Source organism: Mustela lutreola, chromosome 1 (genome assembly GCF_030435805.1).
Source record: "Mustela lutreola isolate mMusLut2 chromosome 1, mMusLut2.pri, whole genome shotgun sequence".
In the NCBI taxonomy this organism is placed as follows: domain Eukaryota; kingdom Metazoa; phylum Chordata; class Mammalia; order Carnivora; family Mustelidae; genus Mustela; species Mustela lutreola.
In genome coordinates, this window is record NC_081290.1 from 3,370,895 (window position 1) to 3,396,163 (window position 25,269).

A 25,269-nucleotide genomic window follows, 5' to 3' on the forward strand; every position below is an offset into this window, starting at 1 on the left:
TGTATTGAAGAGAATCTTTCAAAACAACTTAGAAAGTCATATGTACCCCAATGTTCATAGCAGCAATGGCCACAATTGTCAAACTGTGGAAAGAGCCAAGATGCCCTTTAACAGATGAATGGATAAAGACGTGGTCCACACATACAATGGAATATTAGGTAGCCATCAGAAAGGCTGAATACCCAACTTTTGTATGAACATGGATGGGCCTGGAGGAGTTTACGCTGAGTGAAGTAAGTCAAGCAGAGGGAGTCAATTACCATATGGTTTCAGTTACTTGTGGAGCATAGGGAATAACATGGAGGACGTTAGGAGAAGGAAAGGAAAAGTGAATTGAGATAGATCAGAGGGGGAGATGAATCATGAGAGACTGTGGACTCTGAAAAAGAATCTGAGGGTTTTGGAGGGGAAGGGGGTAGGAGGATGGGTAGTAGGTGGAAGGTGGTGGGTATTATGGAGGGCATGTATTGCATGGAGCACTGGGTGTGGTGCATAAACAATGAATTTTGGAACACTGAAAAAAGAAAATAAATAATTAAATAAATTAATTTAAAAAAGAAATATCTGATGATTTTCTTTGTTATTTCATTCATTCCTAAGAAAATTGTTAAGCTTTATAAAATGCACAAATGATTGCTTCATGTTTTAGTAATCTTTTTAAGTATATGATCAGGTTGATTATAAGATTATTAAGTTGGTTTAATGTTACTACTGTTTACCTGGTATCTTAGAAAATATGGTAAGAATGATGAATGTGGAACTGAAAAATAGCTCAGGTATTACTGTTCATGGGCTTTGTTAGGATAATTATTACTTGTTTATTTCAGTGATATTCAACAGAGAAATCTATGGTAGATTGAATTATTGGTGAAAATTGTTTAATTCCCTCTACTCTTAATTACACCTACACTTTGAAACAAAGTGTACTTCCCTAAACCTCTGCCATGTGACTTGCTTTGGTCAAAAAAATATTAGCAGATGGGATAGAGCAGAGGCCTGAAATGTGCTGGTGCTTGGCCACACATCCTACAGTTCTGTGGTTACCATGAGAATAGCTTCTCCAGGGTCCCTACGTGGATCAGTTGTTAAGCATCTGCCTTTGGCTGAGGTCATGATTCCAGGGTCCTGGGATTGAGCCCCACATCAGGCTCCCTGTTCCATAAGAAGCCTGCTTCTCCCTCTCCCACTCCTCCTGCTTGTGTTCCTTCTCTTGCTGTGTCTCTCTCTGTCAAGTAAATAAATAAAATCTTAAACAAAAAAAAACAAAAAAAAAAAAAAAGAAAGAAAGAAAGAAAGAAAGAAAAAGGAACGTTTCCCCTGGATAACTATTACTACTATAGCCTTGACCCCAGAATTATCACACTTGGAAGAGACCTGAGCCCACTCGTCAGTGGAGACTAAAGGAGATTCAGACCCATCCCCTAGCTCACAGCCAAGACCAGCTGAGCCCAGCCTAGTCAAGCAAGCCCTAGGCATTCTATTAACATACAAAAGAGAATAAATGATTGGTACTCCTAAACCACTGGATTGTGAAGTGATTTTCTAAGTAGCATTTTGTGGCACTATTAACTAATGCAGAAATTTGTACTCAAGAGTGAGGTGCTGCCTTAACAAATATTTGAAATATGTGTGTCAGTTTTGGGATTGGCTGGTGGAGAACAAAGGAACTTTGAGAAAAGCCTGGGAAAATATTACATAGAGACAGCATGTGTTAAACCTATCACCTATGAGAACCTCAAAAAGAGAAAAGAAATACCTATTGAATTTCCAGCATTGGAAGAAAAAAGTTTTGAGGCAAAAGTTGAAAATATGGTGATTGTTACTAACTGCATTTGGTAAGGTCCTATAACATTGAGATGAGCTCAGGAAAGAACTTATAGGTAAATAGAAATAATTGTTGTTTTAAGCCGCCGTGTTTTAGAGATGTTTGCTATACAACATTTTTGTGGCAAAGCTGACAGATCCAGAAACTAAAATCTGCATTAGTTTTAACCCAACAGCACTATGGTCTTCTTTCCCTCTATGAATAATCTCTATGCTGAGTGTTACGAGAAAAAGAAGAAGGGAAATTTGGCTTCCAGAATTATTGCTATTGGTGGGGTTTATTTTTAGATGAAGTAACTTGAAATATATTTATTGAAAAGGAATTAATACTTTAAAAATACAATAAAAATCAATATCAATATCAATAAATATCAATAATTATATAAATACAAGCTGCTTTACATTACCTACAGATCCTCCTTGATTTACAACGAGGTTATGGTCAGATGAACTTATCGTAAGTTGAAAATAACATAAGTCAAAAATTCATTTAATATATTTAACCCTCTGAACAGCATAGCTTAGCAGAGCCTACTTCAAATGTGCTCAGAACATTTACATTAGCCTACAGTTGGCCAAAATGACGTCACACAAAGCTTGCTGTAGAATAAAGTGTGGAATATGTATGTAACTTATTCGCTACTGTACCGAAGGTGAAAAGACAGAATGGTTGTGAGGGCACAGAGTGTTGGACAGCACCTCAGTTCATCGGCCTCTGGAGACTGTGGCTGACTGGGACGGCGGCCGCTGCCACCGACATCACAAGAGCATTGAGCTGCATCTTGTTCGCCCAAGAAAAGATTGAAACTCCAAATCTTCAGTACAACTTCTACTAAATGCTTATTGCTTTCACACCATTATAAATTCAAAAATTGTAAGTCGAACAATCATAAATGGGGGAAAGTCTGTTTTTATTTTTAAATAGACCCTGGCATCCTTACCACAAGACGTATTTTAAATATTGAAGGGTTGTTAAAAACCGAATAATTCAACAGTTCAATTACATTATACTTACTAGTTTTGCCTATCAGTGAAAGAACAATAAATATTTTTGTGTTTATTTTAACTGCTGGTTAAGGCATCTCTGACCAAATTAAGACATCCCAGAGTTGAACTGAACCAATATGGCCAGTGTGATTAATTTGGTTTAAATCACTACTGGAGTCCTAATTCTATGAAGAGACCTCATAAATTCTAGCACAGTACAAGCCAGCAAGGTTGCAGTGCCAGGGTTAATGTTTATGCCTGTGTCCTGGCTCAGTACATTATCCCCAAATGAAGACCAACCTAAAAGCAGTCCAAACATGAGATGGGCTGCCAGAGTAGATTTCCAGCGTTATTGCAACTTGTACATATTTATTCACCTCAGTTGTCTGATTGAGAAAGAGTATCTATATCTATAAAGGGCAAGTACCTGGCACACAATGGTTCCATAAAATTGTCATAAAATGAGAGTATGAACATGATTATTATGTGGCCAAGAAGTTCACCAGCTGACAGAGACAACAACAAAGGCCACACCTTGTATTTATTTAGGGAAATTTTGTGCACAATCTCATTTTTTTTCCCCTCCCAAAATCTGGTAACCCAACCCTCCAGAAAGAAAAATAAAATTGGGGGCGCCTGGGTGGCTCAGTGGGTTAAAGCCTCTGCTTTTGGCTCAGGTCATGATCTCAGGTTCCTGGGATCAAGCCCTGCATTGGGCTTTCTGCTCAGCAGGGAGCCTGCTTCCTCCTCTCTCTCTCTCTCTGCCTGCCTCTCTGCTTGCTTGTGATCTCTGTCTGTCAAATAAATTAAAAAAAAAAAAAAGAAAGAAAGAAAAAGAAAATTGAAATATGGGCACAAATCAGACCAGGAGAGGAAAATCTTTGCTGTTACTAGGAACCCACATAAAACTTTCAAATTTCAATTGTGTCAAACATTCCAAGTTTAATATAAATATTTTAAAAGTATTTTATCACTGTATACATTTAAACATATCCATGAGACTCACCCAGTAAAACTAAATGATTTCTTGTCCCTTTGTGAGCTTTCCACTGAGTCACAAACCTCATAAGCTTCATGATCCTCACAACAGGGAGACTTTACCACATGCCACAGATTATATTTTTTCTTTCTTTCTTTTATAGCTGGAAAAAAAAAAATCTGTTTCCATTTCTTAACTTGCAATTTTATTCCCTATGCCAAACCAGACCTTTGGCTGTCTTTTCCCTAAAAATATAAGTTTTCCTAGTATCAAGGACTTTTAACTTTTCCAGAAAGTTAAAGGTTTGATATTTTTATGTAGTTTTTGGTTTTGTTTGCTGAAAAATTAGATATATGGAGACACACTATTTTTAAAGGCTCACTTTAATTTGTTGGATGATGACCAACCTAAAATACGTACTGTTAATACAGAATATGAAAACTCAGTAGACATTTCTAGATCAAAGACATCAGGCATTAGTAAGGGTAAACTGAACGAACTCTTGGAGTAAGATTTGCTTCTCTATGATTCTCTTTTGACAAAAATACCTTGTTAATTCCCTCCAGATCAATCAAAATACTAAGGCCACGGTTATTTGCATCCATCAAATGCAGTGAGACCCACTGGCATCAGGGTGATGAAATTCTGGGTTTCAACTGCCCAGGAAGTTCACAAGCAGTAACAATAAGCTATTAGCATATTTCCCACAGACAGGGCAGAGGATGACTGAATGTTTAACCAGTGCCCAAACATCACAATGCACCTCTTCTACTTAAGAATGGAATCTGCCAACTCCTAAATTTTGGGTATTCTCAAGCAGTTAGCACAATTTACTGTCTGAAAACCATCACATCACTGCTACTCTTTTCTTTTCTTTTTCTTTAAGATTTATTTGTTTGTTTTAAGGATAGAGAGAGAGACTGAGCAGGGGAAGGACAGCAGGAGAGTGAGAAGCCTCAAGCAGATTCTCCACTGAGCTTGGAGGCAGATGCAGGGCTTCGTCCCAAGACCCTGAGATCATGACCTGAGCTGAAATCAAGAGTCAGCTGCTCAACCAACTGAGCCACAAGGTGCCCCATGTCACCACTATTTTTAGAGCCAATTGCTTCATGAATGTTAAGATAAAGGATAATTTTGTACATCTAACCACAATGGGCAGACAGGGGTAATGTGTTCCATGTGTATTTTGTCATTGACTCAAGAGAAAAGAGTAATAGGAGGAAGGGAAACCACTGCTCACTCTGTTTGGCATACAGTAACGGCTGTTCTGTAAAAAAGTAGGTGAATCCAGAAAGCATGCATTCACTTATTAGGAGAATCTGAAGTCATCCCATTAAGAGAAACTGTTCAGGTTTCTACGGTATTTTACATCTGCAAGCCACAGCATTATTTCCATCAGCTGTTAATGCTGCTACTAAAATTAGGGCCAGGAACTCCACAGTTGAAGTGACTTAAGTGGGTTTGGAAATGGCATTTGTTCATAGTCTCTTTATAAGGTTATGGTTTGGGTAAGGATGGTATGTTGAAGGGGCTCATTTGTGGGATTTATTTCTACAAAAGTAGCTGTAGCCAAGTTCAAGGGGTATGATGCCTATTTGAGATTTCTCTATTCTACTTCAGTGGGTTGGAATGCCCTGATCCAGTTTGGCTCAGAGATAATATTTCCTCTGGACTGGAGTTGTAAAGAAAGCAATTTAAAATGCATAAACACAGTGCCTGAGCCATGCCGTATATCCACTACCCAGCAGGGCACTCATGCTAAGCACTGCCTCACTTCCTAACGGCTCAGCTGAAGTCCTAGCTCACTTCCCTGCTGTTAATATTCATGTGAATCTGTACCATTGGGGTCAAGCGGAATAAGAAGCATCATATTGGAACATCATAGAATAACTTGAAATTTCTAAGACCAAATTTCTCCCAGAATATGCTCTACAAAATGAAGAATCATAAATTTTTATTTTTTCTTAATTTTTGGTGTAGTAAAAGAAACATATACTTATATATGTAATTAGATGTCTGAGTTCTAGTTTGGCTCAGACACCAAATAAGTAAGTAATTCAGTCAATACATGTGAGTACTCACTGTGTGATGATCATATTAGTAGATGCCAGAGTCTAAAGGAAATTCCCGGTTCTTGCTCTTCCAAACTTTGCAGTGCAGGGGCAGAAGCTAAAGGAGTATTTCATTTTGGCAGGTAAGAACATTATCAGTCTGTAGGTCCTATCGGTAAAGCAGAATAGTTAAAGCAGCTATTATTTTAGCTGTGATTTTATGATTTGATGTAAAAAATGTCTCACAAGTTGAACGTTCTCACAATGAACCATGTATCAGGCAGCATGACTGTATCTTACATGCGTGCTGTCTCAGTGCCCACAAGGACACCATGAGGCAAGGCACTAATACAGACTATAACATGTCTGTATTATATTATATTATATTATATTATATTATATTATATTATATGCCTGTCCCAAGGTCCCGTAGCTGGTAAGTGGCAGACCCAGAATCGGGACACCAGTCTGTCAGCCTCAAAGGCCATGCTCTTACCACTGACATAAGCCGCTTCAAAATAGGAGTCAACTAAGACCGTCCATCAGAGACCTGATTAAGATGGAAATACAGCCTACGAGATAACAAGTCACGATGCATTTTCAGGATGGACCTGATGTGTTGAAGGGAAGATTGAGAGGAATCATTTCTAGACCACATCTGTTTAGAGATTAAGTACAGATATGTACTGTTATATTCCATAATTTATAGTTTTCTTATGAAATAATAATCAAGAGAAGAACGTGAGCTGGAATGTGGTGGTTGGGAATCATAAAACGTGTTTTTGTCTGCATACATTTATGGCTGGTTGGCTGAAATGGAAACCACGTGACAGTCCATAGAGGCCCCAGCAGGGTGTCCTGGAAATAGACTGGCCCGGGAGCCCGACTCCTGCCAATGACTCTGTATGGAACTGGGAACTCATTTCCTTGAACCAGTATTCAGGGCTTCTCTCTGAAAAATTAGGACAACGGATTTGGTCCAGTTTTTAGCTTTTTGCGACTGTTTCCAAAGGAATTAAGCTCTGTGATATGGTCTGACTTTGGAGGTAAAAAGCCCAATATCCACTAAATATATATATTGATTAAACTTTGGTTTTTGCTTTCTGTTAGAAATAATTTTCCTGTCTGCAACTCACTGGAATACAGACACACACACACACACACACACACCCTTCTCTTTCTCTCTTTCTCTCTTTTTAAAGATTTTATTTATTTATTTGACAGAGAGGGAGAGCTCAAGTAGGCAGAGAGGCAGGCAGAGAGAGAGGAGGAAGCAGGCTCCACGCTGAGCAGAGAGCCCAATGCGGGGCTCGATCTCAGGACCCTGGGATCATGACCTGAGCTGAAGGCAGAGGCTTAACCCACTGAGCCACCCAGGGGCCCCTCACTCTTCTTCTCTCTTACCTCCTAATCTCCAATCATTCTTTCAGGTCTCAACAGAGAAATCCCTCTGTTAGGGAAGCTTTCACGGACTCTCAAAGTCTTACTTAAGTGTTCTCCTGTGCTTCCTCTGTCACTGAGACATTGTGAGGGTTGGATTTGATAATACATGTAGCATGCTTGATTCACGCTCGGCTCATAAAAATACTCAGTAACTATTAGCTAACATAATCATCACCATCATCCTTATGCTTATCAAGCTTATGACACTACGTTTTATTAGTCTCTTTGAATCTCTGTGTCCTTTCGTAGGTGTTAGATTTAGCAGGGACCGTAACACTCTGACTTACTGTTGCATCACTAGCAGCTTAGCACAGTGAATGACAAGAGTAGGTAAATATGTCTTAATTAATGTTAAATAACACATAGCAGTTTACATAAGGAAACTTTCATTTATGCAACAAAGTTAAGCATGTAAACACTTATATTCTAGTGGAATAGACTGAAACCTGTAGTTGAAAATAATTATGTTATGAGGGTTATAATTAGATTATGAACTAAATTTTATAGAGACATAGAAAAAAAGTAATTGATCTTTCCTGGGAGGTGAAGCATACAACATTTGTGCTGAGCCTTGTAGAACCAGAGTGATTTCACCAAGCAGCAGAGGTGTGAGAGAAGGGTTATGTCACACAGGGGGAAATGGTACAGATAAAAACACAAGGTGGGAAACTTCAGAATGTGTTTCTACTACTGACTCACGAGACGTTGGAGGAGTGCACTGGGGGTCAGAGACAGGTTTATTGGAGAGTAAAGGGAGCTTTAGCAGGGACCGTAATGCTCTGACTTACGGGGAGATGGGGAGATGTTTAGACTTTTAAACGTCTTAAATGTCATGATATTATATCATGATGTGAAGCTGTCTTTTCTTTTCTTAAATTATGTTATATTAGTCACCGTACAGTACATCGTAAGTTTTTGATGTCGTGTTCCAGGATTCATTGTTTGTTTTCATAACACCCCGTGCTCCACGCAATCCATGCCGCCCTTAATACCCACCACCAGGCTCACCCATCCCCCACCCTCCTGTCTTCTAAAACCCTCAGTGTGTTTCTCCGAGTCCACCGTTTCTCATGGTTCGTCTCCCCCTCCAATTTCGCCCCTTCGATTTTCCCTTCCTCTTCCAATGTCCTCCATGTTATTCCTTATGTTCCACAAGTGAGTGAAACCATATGATAATTGACTCTCTCTGCTTGACTTATTTCACTCAGCATCATCTCTTCCAGTCCCGTCCATGCTGATGCAAAAGTGGAGCTTTCGAAACACTTTTCCTCATCTCTTAGTCACCGCTCAACACCATGCAATCTGTATCTCGACTTTTATGAAAAAGCTAGGCAAGCATTCACCACAGCTCTTCCCTTGGGATTATATTGTGACTTTCTGTTTAATATTTCCTCTTTTCCAAACTAAACCCCCATTTTTGGAATACCTCTCAAATTTAGATAATTATGCCCACTCTCTGCTGCTGAGTTCAAGTCATTAAAATATTATCTACCTGATCTCTTATTTGGAATAGATCGTTCAGATCACCTCCAGTTACTTCTGAAACATTAAACACTTATCTGATCCATTAACTTTTTACTCTAAATTTTAATTTAATCGACCAGAAGCACTATTTATTTTAAAATAATGTCTTCTGTGCTCACTTTGACAGTGCATAAAGTTGCAACACTACAGAGAATTTTAGCCCCTGCACAAAAATAACATGCAAATTCATGAAGCATTAAAATAATAACAATGATAATAATAATAATAATAAATATTGTTTAAGGAGAAAGTATTGTAGCAATGTTCTACATGCTAAAAGATTCTACATTTCTCTTTTATACTACTCTGTTGAGAGCTTGATCAGTGAGGTCATAATCAGCAACTAAATTATCACAAATCTTGTGAATAAAATCAAACTGCTAGGAAAAACACTTTAAGAGCCTGTGTGGCTCAGTCAGTTGAGCACTCAACTCTTGATTTGGGCTCAGGTCATGAACTCAGGGTCTTGAGATCCAGCCCTGCATTAGATTCCGTCCTCTGTGAGGATTCTGCTTGCTCCTCTCCCTCTGTGCCACCTCCTTTCTCAAATAAATAAGTAAAGTATTTTAAAATTTAAGTGAACAATACTTTATATAACAAATATTCTCACAAATATAGCTTGGCATCAAAAGAATTTCTAATCTCCAGATTATAAATCAAAATTCTTTTAATCTATTTATACATTTTTTCATTCTTATTGAAAGGTCTTTTCTTAGAGAAGTGAGTAAATATTCACTTCCTGTTAAGATTCAAAATAAATATTATTTAATAAAGGTGACAAAATCATTATTTTCCAATTCTATTATTCCATCAATATCTGCCAGTAAGAATTCTTCTCAAAGGACTTTCCATTATTAACCAGCACTATTTAGTTAGCTTCAATTTCATTTCATGAAGGAAAAGCAGGTCAAATTTTTATTTTTAGTTTTTTGCTTTTGAATAAGCTAGTTAATGAATTGAGTTTTGTTGGTTCTCTCTTTTACATTATGAACTTATGGACTTCTACGTAACAAATTTTTTCCTAATAAATTGTATTCAGTATTCTTTTTGATGCTTAAATTTTACTATCTTTGATTGTTGAGATCCTCTCCATTTTGGCTACTGAGGTCTTTTGAGGAAATCCATTTTCTTTTTTAAAGATTTTATTTATTTATTTGACAGAGAGAAATCACAAGTAGATGGAGAGGCAGGCAGAGGGAGAGAGAGAGGGAAGCAGGCTCCCTGCTGAGCAGAGAGTCCGATGCGGGACTCGATCCCAGGACCCTGAGATCATGACCTGAGCCGAAGGCAGCGGCTTAACCCACTGAGCCACCCAGGCGCTTGAGGAAATCCATTTTCTTTGATAGCTTGCATTTTGGCCTCCCCCAGATTTTAGGTTCATCTTATATAACTTGGCTTAAATTTAGACACAGCCATTATTCTGATACTTTTATGGAAATAAATAAATACAGATCACAATCCAGATAATAGATAAGCTCATTGCTACTATTACTGCTTTCCAGTGGTCAAAACCAGGAAAAGAGGTGGTGGTAGCTGTTATTTTTGTTAATTCATGCAGATATTTCCAATTCAAATTGAATTACATGATTTTTATTTACTTCTTTATTTTCGTACCTCCCTCTCTTTGCCCCCTTTACAATCATTTTGTGTGTGTGTGTGCTAACACGTTAATGAAATTGCTTTCTTAGCCCCGATTGTCTACGAAACGGAACTGGAGGCAGATTACCTATTAAGGGTTTATTTACTGGAAGATGCAAACCCAAACACAGGACATGTGGAGTGAGGTTAAAGGGAATTGAGACAGAGGAAGAAGCCTAGTCACGTAAGAAACCTTCCAATCAGCCTTAAAATAGTCCTCAGTGGGGGCAAAGGAAGTGAGAAGAATTTATTTTCAGGCTCCTTCCTGACTCCGGCGCACTGGTCAAATTTGTCTCAAGAGTTGTTGATGGTCCTACACTTCACATGTGTTTCCTGGAATTACTCAGGGAGCCTAAGTACACCGAATTCCACACTCTAGTATGCCACATATCATCTGAGTACACAAAATTAGAGGAGCTAGAACTCTGGTCTTGTCAAGTCAGGCCTGTGCACTGGAGCTGATGCAGCCCCAGCCACGGCAGACATGATGAAGCCCAAACCCTCATTCAGGAGTCCAAAACAACAGGGCAGTGTTTAGATAGGAGGCGTGGCAGTCGCAGCTGGGACTCTCTCCTTAGCAAGCAGGCAGGTGCCAAAGAGTTCACAATGGTAAAACCCTAAATGTTTTCACATTAAAGCTGAATTTAAATCTTTAAGCCAAATTATATAGTTTCATTAAAAAAATGAATTTAAATATTAAAAAAATAATAAAATAAATGAAAGTTAAAATTTTAATAAATGAATGGAAGAAAAATATAATCATGTTATTTATCTTATTTTTAACAGTTATTTTTAACAGTTTTTTTTAACAGTTATATGTGGAATTTCATAAATTGTTTTTTTTGCTTTATCCTAACACACATACATACAAACACACACACACACACTAAAATTAATGGTATCAATAGTGTTTCTAATAATTAGATTAACGAATGAAATGTAAGACTTTTTTGAAGTTCAGTTTTTAATACATTGCATCAAAGATTTACAGTAAAAATACTGGGTATAAAAGTCAACTACAATAAGTATTTTCTTTGTGTATTTTTTTGGCCAACTTGATATATAATTGGCTCATTCATTTCAGTTTGACTCAGTGTTTTAAGATTAGATTTATTTTTCTCTTTTTTTAAAAGATTTTATTTATTTATTTTACAGAAAGAGACACAGCAAGAAAGAGAACACAAGCAGGAAGAGTGGGAGAGGGAGAAGCAGGCTCCTGGAAGGGAGCCTAGTGTGGGGCTTGATCCCAGGACCCTGAGATCATGACCTGAGTGGAAGGCAGACACTTAACGACTAAGCCACCCAGGTACCCCTAGATATATTTTTCCATTTCAAAGTAATTTATTTTTGGAGTATGAAAATTACCTATGTTCCAAAGGTGAGAATTACATAAGAAGACTTATTTAGAGAACTCCAAGTTAACTACCTTCTTTATGCTATACTTTTTCCCATTTAAATAACCATTTTTATAACATCGATTTATCCTTCCTAAGTTTCTTTCTACAAATATATATCTATATTTATGTTTCACTATCACTTATACAAAATATAATTTACTTTTAAAAACCCTTTTGCCTTTTGATTTTTTAAAAATTTAATATATCCAGTCATTTCAGGTCAGTATATACAAAACTTCCTCATTCCTTTCAGTGTCTGCATAATATTTTCAACCTAATTTTAAAGAAGACTAGACCAAGAGGTACTGCATTTCCTTACTTTTTATTCTCCAGTGCCGGTACAATTTTGGGCATCCTGATTTGACTCATGGAATAATTAAAGACATGCTATAGGGAGTATTTTGGTGTTAAAACTAGAATGTTTGCAAATACTTCCTCCTTTTCTGAGGTCATTTTATTAGAACACCTACTACCTCTAGACCACCTAATGTCTTGCTATTGACTTAATGTTGATGTCCCCCTAAGTTCATATATTGAAGTCCTAACCCTTGATGTGATGGCACTGGGAGGGGGGGCCATTGGGAGGTAATTAGATTCTCTGGAGGTCATGAAGGTAGGGTCCTCATGATGGGATTAGTATCCTCATAACAGAAGGAAAAGAGACCAGAGGTCACTCTCTCCCCACCATCTAAGGGCATAGCAAGTAGGCATCCACTGCAAGCCAGGAGAGGGATCTCAACAGAACCAAATTGACCAGCACCTTATTTTAGACTTCCTAGGCTGCAGACCTGTGAGAAATAAGTATCTGTTGTTGAAACCACCCAGTGTATGGTATTTGGTTATAGTATCTCAAGTCAATTAAGATAAACTTCAACATTTTTCATCCATCACCAGACCTAAATAAAATAAATAACTTAAAAAACATCTATGGTATCCATTCTGTTATGCTATGTCTTTTGATTGAAGTGTTTAGTCAGTTTACACTCAAAGGAATTATTTCTACATATGCATTTATTGGCATTTTGTTATTCATTTTATGGTCATTTTCATTGTTTTTATCCATTCCCTTCTTTTCTTGTTCTCTTCTCTCGTTGTTAGTTGTCTTTCTTTCATGATATACTTGGATTCCTTTCTCTTTTTTCTTCATATCTGTTACTGGCTTTAGATTTGTGGTTACGATTAGGTCTGTATATAACATCTTCTGCATGTAGCAGTCTATATTAAGTTGATGGTCTCTTAAATTTGAATCCATTCGTTACTCGTTTTCTCCCCACATTTTAGGTAAGTGTTGTCATATTTTACATCCTTTTATTTTCTGATTCCATTGACTGATTTTTACAGATATACTTATTTTTACTGCTTTTGGGCTTCCTACTTTCTTAAGTCTTATTTATGATCTTTCCATTCTGAGTCCCTTTTAACATTTCCTGTAGGGCTCATTTAGTGGTCATAAATTCATTTAACTTTTGTTTGTCTGAGAAACTCTCCCATCGCTTCTCAGCCTGTTGGCTAAGATCAAGTGTGTCTGAGAAACTCTTTATGTCTCCTTCTATTCTGAATGATAGCATTGCTGGATAAAATATTCTTGGCTGAATTTTTTCCTTTTAGCACTTTGAAAATAACATGTTGCTCTGTTCTGCTGAAAAATCAGCTGATAGCATTATGGAGTTTCCCTTGTATGTAACTGCTATCTTTTCTCTTGTTGCTTTTAAAATTCTGTCTTTATCATTACTTTTTGCCATTTTAATTGCTCTTTAATTTCGTGTGGTCCTCCTTGGGTTTATTTACCTGGGAAATCTCTGTTTCTCCTGCCCCTGGATTTCTGTTTCTTTCCCCAGATTCAGGAAAATTTCAGCTATTTTTTCTTCAGATAAATTCTCTGCTCCCTTTTCTTTCCCTTCGCCTTGTGGAATGCTTACAGTGTGAATGCTATGATGCTTAATGGTGTCACTGATTTCCCTGAGTCTATTTTTTTGTATAATATTTTTTTTCTCACTTGCTCAGCTTGATTACTATCCATTACTCTGCCCTCTAGGTGACTGATTCATTCTTCTGTTTTTTTCTGGCCTACTATTTTTACTATCTAGTGTATTTTTAATTTCATTCATTGTGTCTTCATCTCTGATTGGTTCTTTTTTATCTCATTGTTAAGGGTCTCACCAATTTCCTCCACTCTTTTCTCATGTCCAGAGAGTATCTTTCTGATCATTACTCTAAATTTTCTATCAGGGATATTAATTATATCTGTTTTCCTTAGGTCTCTTATTATGGTTTTGTCTTGTTCTTTCACTTGGTACACTTTCCTCTGTCTCTTCATTTTGTCTAACTGTCTGTGTCTGTTTCTTTGTGTTAGAAGAGACAGCCATGTCTCCTGCACTGGAACCTAGTGGCCTTATGAAGAAGAGTTCCTTTAGTGCCCTGATATGTGCATCCTCTCTTCACTGGAAACTGGCATTTCGGGAGTGTCTCCTATGTGTGTTGCATGTGCCCTACTGTTGTGGCTGAGCCAATTTTTCCTTTAGTCCAGTCATCTACAATGGTTCTTTGCCTGTTGTGGGCAGTGATTGGTTCCTGTGGTGTTAGTGGGCCAGTCTGGGGACTCCTTAGGCTTGAGTTGGGTCAGACCAGGTGTTTGCCAGAGATGTAGCAGCACCACACTGCCAGGCATTTTCCTTCTATTGTCCCCTAAGAAGCTTTCTTTGGTGTGTGGGGTCTGCAGTCAGACCTCATGTGTGTGGTTATCTTTCCTTCTTTCTGAAGCAGAAGTCACTTTGGAGTGGCACTGGCCACTGCAGTGGCTGCTCGCATACTGCCAGGCATCTGGCACAGCCATGAATGAGCTCCCAGAGAGTATTGGAGAGGGAAGATCCACTGAAGCACAGCATTGGGGTGCAGTGTGGGTGTGGGAAGTGGTGCTAGCAAGCTTTGTGTGCCCTGGGTCCTGTGTGAGAGAGACCCTACAGTGCCAGGACTGCAGTGGGCTGTCCAGAGGAGTAGATTGGTGTGAGCACAGTGCAGGGGGGACAGGAAGCCTTGCTAGCAAGTTAGATAACATGTCCCCTACATAGCCATGTGTTTACGCTGGGGGTGGGGAAGGAAATGGTGCCTGTTAGTTTCTTTGTTCCTGGAGCAGTTTCCCAATGATTTCTGTCCCACTGGGACTTGATTTGAGATTAGCAAATAACTCTCCCTCCTATATGAGCTAGCACCTTTCAAACTGTTGCTTCTATGCTGTATCTCTGTGGGTTGTTAGATGTGCTGTCTCTTTGAAGGTGAGGAATCAGTTTCTTCTGGTTCTCCTGACTCTCCCAGAGCCAACCTTACCGACTTTTTAAAATTCCAGGATTGAAGTCCCATGGGTTGTAAGAACTCATGAAATTGGGCCCCTCTGTTTTGCAAAGCCAAATGTTATAGGGATTTGTCACCCCATGCAGGATCTCCATTTTGAGGGTTGTTTCTCTCCCCTCTTTGTGTCCACAGAGTCCCTCCCTCCCACGGACAGCCCTGTGAATCTACTTCCTGCCTCTTGGCCCTTCCTACCTTCTTCATTGTGGCCTCTTCTCTACATTTAACTGTGGAGTTGTTCTGCCAGTCTGTGGGTCATTTTCTGGGTAATTTGCACTGCTGTGAGTATCATGTAGTTGTATTTGTGGGACCAGATATACCTAGGGCTCTCCCACTCTGAATCTTCTCCCCAAACATAAATTTTTAAGCTAAGCTATTTGGTTTTGTTATAAGATGAATGTTCACAGCAGCAATGGCCACGGTTGCCAAACTGTGGAAAGAACCAAGATGCCCTTCAATGGACGAATGGATAAGGAAGATGTGGTCCATATACACTATGGAGTATGATGCCTCCATCAGAAAGGACGAATACCCAACTTTTGTAGCAACATGGACGGGACTGGAAGAGATTATGATGAGTGAAATAAGTCAAGCAGAGAGAGTCAAGTATCATATGGTTTCACTTATTTGTGGAGCATAACAAATATCATGGAGGACTTGGGGAGTTAGAGAGGAGAAGGGGGTTGGGGTAAATTGGAAGGGGAGGTGAACCATGAGAGACTATGGACTCAGGAAAACAATCTGAGGAGTTTAAAGGGGCGGGGGGTGAGAGGTTGGGGGAACCAGGTGGTGGGTATTATAGAGGGCACGGATTGCATGGAGCACTGGGTGTGGTGCAAAAACAATGAATACTGTTATGCTGAAAATAAATAAATAATAAATTAAAAAAATAGTTTGTGAGGGACAGGTAAAGTAATATAGATATTTTTTGATCTGTGATAGTTTAAATGCAGATGTATTTAAAAGTCAGAAGTTAAGCTCTCAAGGTCTTTTGCAAGGCCATAATTTCGTATTACAAAGGAAATATTCCTTTTTGAGATGTTCCAATTTTGAGACTAATGCATGAACTTTCTATTAAGATATACATAGAGAAATAAAGTTAGGTAGACATACATTGTAATTCAGATTTGCCTACTTACAGATGGTAACATTCTGTGCAATAATAATGCTCTCAAAACCATTTGCAAATTCGTCCAGCAACAACTCTGCCTTTAATGATGAAGTTTCCACAGTGGCAGATGGCAGAGTGAGCAGTGAAGGATGCTGCCGGCCCACCAGGGCTATGTCTGTCACTAAAGCGATCTGGCTCCAAAAGCCAAAGTCTGTTGAGGTCATACTGGCTATTGCTCCATTGGAATGACTTGATTGATCACATTTGTGGTTATTCCATAAATGATGACCTTCTAGAAGGGGTCCCGGCAGTTTTATCCTGCTGTAGGAAAGTGATATAGAGAAACACACAGTATCTGCAGTCTATCGACATATCCTAGAAACAAAGGGGCAATTTACGGAACTTAAAAAAAAATACATTCCCTGGTGTTCCCTTCTTTGTCTCAGTGGTTAAGTGGCTTGTAGAAACAGCTGCAGTACTACTTTTAATATCACATTTAAAAGGGAAAAGGAAATGAGACAAGAAAATATATTTTTAAATGCATTTTTCAAAAAGCAAGGATTTATTGTTTTAGTGAGAGCATTTAAACTTGAATTGAGTTATTCTCTAAGCACCTAAAATTGGCAGATAGTGTGGATAAAAGAAAATAAATTAAAAAACTTCAGTGACCAAGTGAACCATTAGTATATTTTGGAAAAAAATTATATACCATTTCATGGGAAGTTTAACCCAATGTAATACCACTTACGATGAATATTTTATTGAAATAATCAAGTTCCATTTATAATGTGATATTGTTGGACTCACTTATTATGTAGCAAGTATGTGACTGTACTTTTCACTCAACGTCACTTAAACTGGAAGGAACAGAGTGCATCCCCCAGTCCCTGTTTATGAAACAGTAACACAGAAAATTACAGAAAAATATTAATTCTCTTGTTCACTGACTAGAATTAGAAGAGTAGCCCTTCTGTGTAAAGTTGCCATTAATAGCAATAGAAATAATACTTTCATTTATAATTACTTGCTTTATTCAAAAAATTCTATGCCTTGCACATATATTACCTATCTTCAGTTTTTATGACAACCATAAGACTTACTTATAGACTCCACATGGAACCAGGTCAGTGCTGTGCTGAACCAGGGAGAGGTTTTTGTGAAATTTCAGGAAATTTGCAAGTTATTGTTAAACAAGGCCATTAATAAAAATTAAATTATATAAGCTTAAAATTATATAAGCTATATTAAATACAAGGTAATAAATACTTAGAACTCACCATGCTCTAAATATTTCATTATATTTTACTATTATCTATGTACTTGAGTTCTTTTACATTTATAGTTCCTATATGTATATGAATGGAATTCTATACGATTGTGTGCTACTATGTATGTCTTCCCAACTCTGTATTCAGTGATGCCATACTATGCAGGTGGCTAGAAGTCAACCACAGTGGGACTGTTTATACCATGGAATTGGCTCTCCCACCCCAAGACTCAGGTGTTCACAATTACTAGTCTATCACTATTTGAGACATGTTTTTCTGACTTCAAGGCACATTATGCAGTAAGCCATGCTGTCTCCTTTTGAATGGTTTGAAACATGGGTTTTCTTTATGGTCTCTGTTGGCTTTGGGAGAGGGATTTAGCCATGTGTATAAGCTTTTTCTGGAGAGAGAGTTTGTAGCTTCTATTAGATTTTCAGAGACTCCCTAACCTAAAAGAAACTTTTAAAAAAATTGATAAAAAATCATTTATATAGGATAAAATACTGTATCTTCTGCAAGCCTTCTTTTTGTCTGAAATAAAGAGATCAAGTAGCCTGTAGTAGATATGATTAAGGATTTTCCCCTCATAATGTGTTCCTGAAAATGTCCCTTATGCGTATATGTTACTTAGCGAAACCTTCTTCACTTATTTTTCCCTTGCTGTTTCCCCTTTTAAAAAGTTTCCAGATTTAGCAAAAAGTCTCCCAATAGCATTAAATGCAATCAAATACTTAGGAATAAATTAAACTAAGGAAGTAAAAGATCTAATACACCAAAAACCATAAGACATTGATGAGAGAAATTGAATAAGACACAAACAAATGGAAAGATGTTTTATATTTATGGATCAGAAGAAGTAATATGCTAAAATGTCCATATTACCCAAAACCATGTGCACATTCAATGCAACCCCTGTGAAAATTCCAATGGAATTTTTCACAGAAATAGAAAAAATATTCATAAAATTCATATAGAACTATAAAAGACCCCAATCAGCCAAAGCAATCTTGAGAAAGAACAAAGGTGGATGCATTACACTTTTTAGCTACAAGCTACATTACAAAGTTACAGTAATCAAAACCATATGGTACTGGCACAGACAAAGAAGCAGGCTGAACAAGATAGCCTAGAAATAAGCCTTTGCACATCCAGTCAACTAATATTCATAAGGGAACCAAGAATTTTCAGTGGGGAAAGGATGGTCTCTTCAACATGTGGTACTGAGAAAATTGGATATTCTCAGCCAAAAGAAGGAAACGGGGCCCGTATTTTATACCACCCACAGTTAGCTCAAACTCTATTACGGACTTAGAGGTAAGACCTAAACCTGTAGAACTGTGAGGAGAAGGTGGAGGTGAAGACTGTAGTGTCACCTCACAGCTGTTAGATCAACTCTTACCCGAAAGAGAAGAGAGAACAAATGCTGGTGAAGATCAGGAGGAAAGGACACACTGGTGTGTGGTTGGTGGGAATGTAAACCGGGGCAGCCATCAAGAAAAGCAGCATGGATGGTCTTTAAGAAACTAAACATAATTTGACTTCTTCTTTGCCGATTTGGGGCACATGCACCCGAATGTTTATAGCAGCAATGTCCACAATAGCCAAACTATGGAAAGAACCTAGATGTCCATCAACAGATGAATGGATCAAGAAGATGTGGTATATATACACAATGGAATACTATGCAGCCATCAAAAGAAATGAAATCTTGCCATTTGCGACAACATGGATGGAACTAGAGCGTATCATGCTTAGCGAAATAAGTCAAGCAGAGAAAGACAACTATCATATGATCTCCCTGATATGAGGAAGTGGTGATGCAACATGGGGGCTTAAATGGGTAGGAGAAGAATCAATGAAACAAGATGGGATTGGGAGGGAGACAAACCATAAGTGACTCTTAATCTCACAAAACAAACTGAGGGTTGCTGGGGGGAGGGGGTTTGGGAGAAGGGGGTGGGAATATGGACATTGGGGAGGGTATGTGCTTTGGTGAGTGCTGTGAAGTGTGTAAACCTGGTGATTCACAGACCTGTACCCCTGGGGATAAAAATATATGTTTATAAAAAATAAAAAATTTAAAAAAAAAAGAAAGAAACTAAACATAGATCAGAATAATAGGAGTATATATCTGAAGGAAATGAAATCACTATCCGGAAGAGAGAACCACAGCTCATGTTCACAGCAGCATTACTTTCAGTAGCTGAGACGTGGAAATAGCGTAAGTATCTGTTGACGGACGAATGGGTAAGGATGTAAGATTATTCACACACACACACACACACACACACACACACACACACATACACACAATGGACTCTTATTCAGTTATAAAACAGAAGGAAATCCTGCCATCTGCCACAACATGGATAGACCATGAGGGTATTGGGCTAAATGAAGGAATTCAGATAAGAAATGACAAATGTTTTACAATCTCATTGATGTGTGGAATCCAAAAATATTGAACTCATGGAAACAGCAGAATTGTGGTTTCTAAACAGAATGGTGGGGGAAGTGAGGTGATGTTGGTCAAAGAGCACAAACTTTCGGTTATAAGATGAGTAATTTCTGGGTATCTAATATGTAGTATGGTGACTATTGTTCACAATACTATCTGCATATTTGAAGTCTGTGAGAGTACAACTTCGGTGTTCTCACCATAAAAACAACAACAAAGAGGTAATTATGTGAAGTAAAGGATGTGTTGACCAATTTTACTGTGCTTAAGCATTTCATAAAATATGCACATAACTAATAAATATTTGGCCCATATATATTCTAAACATTATTTTTTAGCTGAAATTCAGATTTGAGTAGGCATCCTGTATTTTATTTGACTCTCTACTTGTAAAGATCTTCTTTCCTCATTCTTCCATCTTCCTTTTCTTCTCATTCAGAAATCTATTGGATTCATGAACCACAACTTGACTTTTACATTAATTATGTGAGTAAGAATTACTTATGTCTGAATTCATTCCCAGTTTCATTGCTTTCAAATCATTTAACTTCTCCAGGTCTCAGTTTTCTTGCTGTAACACAGGTCTTCTTAGGATTGCTAACAATAGAAAATCAGGTACCATATTTAACAATTACTGTAGTGCCTGCCAGTTAGTAAGCCCATAATATATACATGATGATGATGATGATAATCATCATGTTTTCATTGTCATAAAGTTGTAGTCCTCTGGATTACAAGTGGCCACATCTCACCCAACATTTCTCAGCACCCAACATTTCTCACACATGCATTTCCTTTCTCACCTTATTTACATTTTCTGGAATGAATCATTGAGCTTATATAACTATTCCAATACATCACCATCAATAGAACCCCAAACCCCCATCGGATTTTATTTCCTGTTTTTTATGTTTTTCCACAGCTTTATTAAGATATAATTGACATATAACATTATATAAGGTTAAGGTGTACAAAGGGAAAATTTGATATACTTACATATTGTAAAATGATTACCCAGAATTGTTGGTTAACATCTCCATCACCTTACATAATTATCATCTCTTTTTGTGATGAGAACATTTAAGATCTACTCTCCTAGTGACTTTTGACTCTTCTATTACAGTACTATTAATTAGAGTCACATTCTATAACCATAACATGCATGTTGATCCTCCTGGCTCTTACATTGGTGTGGTCTGAACATGCTCATTTATACTGAAGGATAAGAGCCAACTCACCCATAACTTTGCTAACATTGGCCAGAGGGCTGGCTAGTAAGGAAGATAATAATGACAATTTATGGAGTCTGAATTCTTCCAAAAGCTGAGCTAGGGCCTTTTGTGTACGTTTTTCATTTAATCCTCACAGTAACTCTGTAAGTATTAATATTGACATTTTATAGATAAGGAAAAAGGTGGTCTTAGAGGTAAAAGAAGCAAAAAATGGGAATACCTTTGGACTTGAATATTGGTAGACAATTCTCCACACTTAGGTAATAACAACTTAGAGTGGTATAAGTGTTCTTGAGATTTTTATTTTTCTCCAAGGATGTTCATATACAATCTCGTTTATCCTTACAACCATCCTATAACTTAGAAAAAGTAATTATTGTAAAAGTAACTATTTTCTCCCTTATATAAGTAATGAAATTGAGAACTGGGAGGTTAAGTGTATTGTCCAGAATTATGCAGTAATTAGAGTTATCACTAGAACTGAACCACGTAATTCAATACCCTCAGTTTTTCCTAATGCACCAGGAAGAGCAAGTAGCTTTCATCACACATGAAGATGCTGATCAGTTGGTATTGGCTACCCAAGTACCATGTTAATAAGACCATTGAGGTTTTTTTCAAGGTCCAACAGCAAAGAATGCCTTAATAAATTAGTAATATCTGCCATGGACATGAAAGGTGGGGCAACAATGATGACCTGAGAGGAGGGTCTTGAATAGGCCAGTTGAGGAAAGTGTGAGATGCCCAAATAAACAATGAATTACCAAACTTCAAAGTGAGCAATCCCCAGAATATCTAAGGATTCTTTATTGAGAACCCAAGAGTGATAATTCTGTGTCATTTAACTGCCCAAAAGAACAAAAGAATGGATTAGTTTAGTCCAGACAGCATTTGCCTCTTCTCCACTACCATATGTCTCTGGTATGTTTCATGGAACCCCAACGTGTAACTGGGAAAATGCAAAAGTCCTAGAGTCCTCGCCATTCTGAGCTTCATCCCTGGAAACTTCAAGTGACCAGAGCACAAGTTAAATATCACAAAACTAAGACATTTTTATCTAATCAAATCTAAGACATTTTATCTAACACTGGCCAATGAGTAATTTTACCTTTGGAAAAGTCAATGAATCCAGCCAGGAATTAATTACCTTCTCTATATCCATGGAAATAATACATCTATTGCAGGAAAACCACAGAATAGGAAATCAAGGTACTACCTTCTGGTTGTAACCTAGTGTATGAATGCAGCTAACTTCCTTCATGACTCCAGTGTTTCTTTCCTTTACCCATGAATTGAAAGACTGTGATAGTTATTTCATTGATTTCTTTATCAAAGACTTACAATGTCGAAGTATAACAAGCCAGCATAGATCAAGGACCTCTTTTTAAACTCTAATATTTCAGGAGTGCCTGGGCACCTCAGTCTGCTAAGCATCTGCCTTCAGCTCAGGTCATGATCCCAGAGTCCTGGAATTGAACCTCACATCAGGGAGTCTGCTTGTCCCTCTCTCTGAGCCCCTGCCCACCACCCCACTCCACTTGTGCTCTCTCTCTGTGTCAATAAATGAAACTTACAAAAATTTTAAAAATTAAAAAAATAAACTCTAATATTCTAGGAATCAGAGCCTATGTATGAACATTGTTAGAGTCACAAATATTATTTTGCCCCTAATATTCCCTCAGTTTTCTATTTGATGTGCTTTATATAATTTTATCTTCTTCATAAAATAATAACATTTTCTGATGGTGTTCAGTTTGACTTCTAGGAATAATTTTTCATTGACTAACTTTGTATGATTAATATATTTGTTAAAAGCTTTTTAAAGCTCTGTTGGACAAGTCAATCTTCTTCTTGTAGGCATATAAAGAATATGCTAATACACACACATACACAGTCATATATATATGTGTATCTGTATATATACACGTGTATATGTATATATACATGTATATGTATATATGCATACACATATATGTGTATATATATACACACACACATATATATATAAAGAGCTCCTTGAAGTCAAAGGTTATATTTATAATTCCATATAAGATAGCATTTAACAAACACTGTCACATATTAAGTAATTGGTAAATGTGTTTTAATTGAATGGGATGAAATACGTAGTATATGTATACATATGTATATATATACAGTCTATGTATATTCAATCCTCAAACATCTTTGTGCCTTCAAACACAGTACTCTCAAAGACACACATAAAATAGGTAGTATAGCACAGTGATTAGAAGGATGTGATTGAATATCAGAAAGACCAAGACTCAGATACCTGCTTTATATCTGTGTGGTCTTGGATAGTTTTTTCAATTTTAAAATGAGGAAAGTAAGATAATACCCACATAATGCGGTTTTTGTGATCTTTAAAGGAGATAAAATATATATTTTAAAGGAGATAAAATATATATTTTACCTAGATAGTACTTTGCACAAAATAAATATCCAGTAAATATTAGCTCTATTCTAATTAATAAATTAAAACCATTAATCTTAATGCTGTCATCATTCAAAATAGTTGATTTTTGGAAGTTCTCCAAATAACTCTTTAAGGGAAAGTAAAAAAAAAAAAAAAAAGGTTCAAAGACTTCTTGTGTGCAATTTGCATATCATGCCGAATTTTTAATATATTATCTCATTAAATTCTCACAATCATCTTGTGAGGTAGCTGTTGGCTTATTTTCATCTTACAGAGAAATTGTGAAACTTACTCGAAGTCATACAGCTGATAACTCACTGTTGCAATATTCAAACACAAGTCTGTACTGAACTATGATATGTCAGGTTCTGCACTAAATATAAAATCTGATGTTTATTCCATGACCCAAGAATTTAATATTGCTGGTGAGTGTACATCTTGAATTATTTTAAAAGGAGAGGCAATAATCTCAAATATTTTCCCGTGAATGTGTGTGAAAGTGAAATAAAAAGGAAGTAAGGAGAAGCAACCCTAGGGAGATTTACCGCGATCACACAATCAGCAGACTACTAATAGAGATTCTTCCAATATTTTAATTATAAACATGGTCCCTCCTTCCATATGCCTACCTACAAATTAAGTCTTTAGAAATGACTTAATTCTTCAAGTTGAATAATACAAATCGCATCTAACATGTATGAGGCAACTATATATATATGATTTTAAATTGAAAATGCATAGCAGTACCTCTACCCTGAAGTTCATACAAGAGAGTCACAATAGCTTCTCCAAGTATGTGATGTTGATTTTATTCATTCATATAACAAATGTTTATTGAGCATCAACTGTATGCCTGTTATGGTTACAAGTAGTGGGTTATACTAATGAGCAAAATAAGCAAAACTCCTGCTCTTGTGGAACTTAAATTCTAGTGGGAGAAACACTAAATCAATCAATCAATAAAGATATAACATTCAACATGGAACAAGAGGAAATATAAAGCTGGGTAAAGAGCTAGAATTTTGGAAGAGCAGTAGTTAATAATTTACAATTCGTGGGCAGGAACATCTCTCTGATGGGGAGATCTTTGAACAAAATCTGGAAAGTCAAGCAGTGAGGCATGCTGAAATTGAGGGGACGAGCATGGAAGGTGGAGGGAAAGGCTAGAGCGAAGACTATGTGTGACAGCAGTGTGCTTGGTGTGTCCAAACCACAGTGAGAAGGCCAGAGTAAAGATGAGAACCGAGTTAAGGATGAGAGGATTTGAAGTATGCCTTTCTAAGACACCAGCTTTAAAATATATAATTATCTGTTAGTTCCTTTATGAAAGAATGGATCCAAAAGGTGAAGACATTTCAGAAGATCTTTGCTCCCACCAGACCTTGTCTGCATCTCCACTGTGTCAGGACAGAGCCTGAAGTAGTGATGAAAGCCTGGCCAGCCAAAGTCATTATCTGGCACTTAATTGGCAAGCGATTATGGCTGTATTTTGGTTACAATGCTGTAATTTAAATATTTTTACAATTTTAGGCAATAATCCTGAGTGATTATACATTTTGTGAATGAGACCTTATGCTT

The 25,269-nt window shown here is 37.3% G+C and overlaps 1 long non-coding RNA gene across 1 annotated transcript in view; it reads right to left on the minus strand.

Moving 5' to 3' along the window:
• Positions 1-25,269, minus strand: part of LOC131818910 (uncharacterized) — a 77,716-nt gene that overhangs the window by 34,719 nt on the left and 17,728 nt on the right. Inside the window, exon 3 of the long non-coding RNA XR_009348969.1 lies at positions 5,873-6,010. This is a non-coding gene — a long non-coding RNA (uncharacterized LOC131818910). The remainder of the gene's footprint in view (positions 1-5,872; positions 6,011-25,269) is intronic.